Genomic DNA, 2,919 nt, shown 5'->3' on the forward strand with positions numbered 1-2,919 from the left:
ACTTGGCTGCATCCTCACCATCCTCTGCTACTGATTTCTGGTAGTAGGACTGGCGTGCACTCAGAGCCATTTTAACACAGTCTTCCACCTCGATATTCGTGTACCTGTGCATCGGGGGGCTCCTTTATCTTCCTGTTACAGTACTCCCGATGGTTTTGCTGAACTTTTCCTTCCTTTGCACCTGAGCTTGTCTGATGTCTCTCCCACCTGGTTGTGCCGTTCCTCCTTGCGCATTCTGAGTCCTGGGTCCCTCTTTCTGCTTTTTGTACAATTCCTTTTCAATGTTCAGGTCACCAAAAGTGCAGGATGCAGACTGCCCAGAGGAGTTTTCCATCTATTGACTCCTCTGTTAAATCCTATGAAATACAAACTTTCATTTCTCCCCAGGAGAGCTTCTACAATTTTTTCGCCAGTGCCTGATGAAGGGCGTTTGTGCCCAAAAGCTTGCAATTAAAGAATTTTTTTGCAAAAATCTTGTTGGTCTGAGAAAAAATAGGCCTGATTGCCTTTTCCTCTAGACCAATACAGCTACAACCTGCATACCTGAGCCATGGAGGGTCTTGCACTATATTGCATCACTTTCCTTTGAATTGGGATCATCCCTTTTGAGGTCCCCACTTTCTGTGACTGCCAGCTCTCCTGAACTCTTTCCTTTTACAATTATTTCCCCCAAAGCCCTGCCTATCACTTGCTGATGTCCAATTTTCTGGAGTGCATCTTCCTTACTCAGCTGTTCTCTCTCCTTCCTGACTTGCAAAGCCCACTGTTTCATTTTCACCGCAATTATCTTTCACCTTCTGATTTTTAACTATTTTCTGCCCATTACAAAACTGTCCTCAACACATTGCAAAACCTTGACAGGCTGCTTATCTGCTGCTGAACTGGTTTTCCAACAGAAATCCACCTACTCGAAGTCTCTTTATCAAGGCCTGGCCCCTGGATGCTTCTCTTAATTACTCCAAAAAGCCCCATCTGCTTCTTTCTGTGATTAGACAGTTTCTGAATACACCCAGCAAGTGAGCTCTTCCTAGGTTTCCAAAAAAAGCGTATGTAGAAATTAAACTAATGCAATACTTCTTTCCTTTTTACACGTTCCTTGAACAAGCTCTCCTCTCCTCTAGCAATATTCCAACTTCTGACGTGTATCCCACTGATGTAAGCTGCCTTCACTTTTAAGGCCCTCTTCAGCCCACCCACATTAGATGTTGCCTTTCATTCAAAAGTGAAATCCCAGTTTCCTCCTCTGAAAGGTACATAACTCCTATCACGGGTACGCTCCACTTTCAAACGAGCATCTCTCCCCTTCTTTCCCCACCCTGTCTCCTGGCTTGCAGGATGAGCTCTTCCATAAGCATCCACAAATCTCTTGCTTCCCCTTCCAACACCCTTCCAGTTTTCCCAGGACACCTACAGAAAATGTGGCTGCATTTCAGTCACTAATGGGCTGGGATCTTTCCAAACATAGCAGTGTTTCCGCATGCTCTTCCTAGCGCAATGTGGACATAGTCTATGGCTGGGGATTTGAGGCACTGCTGCAACGCAAGTAATATGCTGACAAACCCCAGGCCCCAGACCTCAACCTCCACTTGCTGTTGGTGAAGGGAAGCAGCTTCCTTTGTAGGAGTCACCCTTTCTGATATGCTTTGGACACCAAGATCTCTCCTCGGTGTAACCTTGCCTCTTCCCATCCCATGAGTCCATCCTGGTTCTCCTGGAGCTGACACAGGCAAGCAAAGGAGGCTGTTGGCTGGGTTTGCTCGAGCCTCCTAAAAAAAAGGAGCCAGTGCATGCACCAGCCCATCCCTCTGCTCTTGCACTGTCCCCTCTTGTTTGCACCTCCACGCTGATCTCTGCCCCCTTGCTGTAGAGCCAAACTGGGGTCTGATTTTGCAGAGCAGGTGCCTCAATACATCCTTCTAAGTCCCCTGCCTGGAAAGCAGGGGTCCGTGCCCAGGTCCCTGAGTGAAGAGCCCTGTCTGCCCTCATACCATCCTTTCTCATCACTGAAGACTGAGGCTGGTATCATCCCATTGCACCACTCCCAGCAAGCTTCACTCTTGCTCCCATGCTCAGCTCCATCTGCCTGGGCCCCAGAAGGTCATGAACCAGCAACACAAATATGAGGCTGCCATACACCCACTCAACCAGCAGCCCCGAGGTGACCAGGAGACCTCGCCTTCCTGTGCCACCCAAGACCCTCACCTTCCCGTCGTAGGTCAAGGTCCACCCCTCAGCACATCACCTGAGACACCCGCACTGGTGCAAGAAGAAATAATGTCAATGCTTTACTGTGCTATCCAGTGCCCTCCTGGCCCTAGAGGAGCCAAGTGCCCCCATAAGACATTTGCTTAATGATTCATCTTGTGAACGGATATGAAGCATTGCCCCCTCCCCCCCATCAGCCAGGATTTGGGAATCCAAAGGAAAATTTCATCCAAGAATGGGAATCTCTGCTTGCCTTATGGAAATAACACTTTGCCCTTTCTCCATCCTACCATCCCAAAACATCTGTTGGTGCCATTTCTGGACAGACAACGCGTTTCAGCTTCTAGATGCAGGGCTGTAGCTTGCTCAGCAGGTGGCACTTCAGGCTCGGAAATCAGGGAGCAAAGCAAGTTTCTCTTGCCTAAATTAAGGATGTTAGCAAGCAAAATCAAGCCCTCTACGGGATTGTTGCTGGGGTGGGACTTTTAAGCTTTGCAAATTTTTGTATGTCCAGCTCTGGTTTTCCCAGCTGGCTGTGACATCTGCTCCAACATAATCTTAGCTTGCATCTTCAGACAGCCGCCCTGAGCTCACCTGGGCGACTGGCACGTTATAGATACTCTAGCGGGCGGTGAGGAGGGAGCGCCGCCACCCACCACGCCAGGTCTGGCCACGTGCAACTCCCCCCTGCCCCCGTGTCCGGCCCTGTGCACC

Source organism: Crocodylus porosus, unplaced genomic scaffold, assembly GCF_001723895.1.
Source record: "Crocodylus porosus isolate Cpor-Errol unplaced genomic scaffold, CroPor_comp1, whole genome shotgun sequence".
In the NCBI taxonomy this organism is placed as follows: Eukaryota; Metazoa; Chordata; order Crocodylia; family Crocodylidae; genus Crocodylus; species Crocodylus porosus.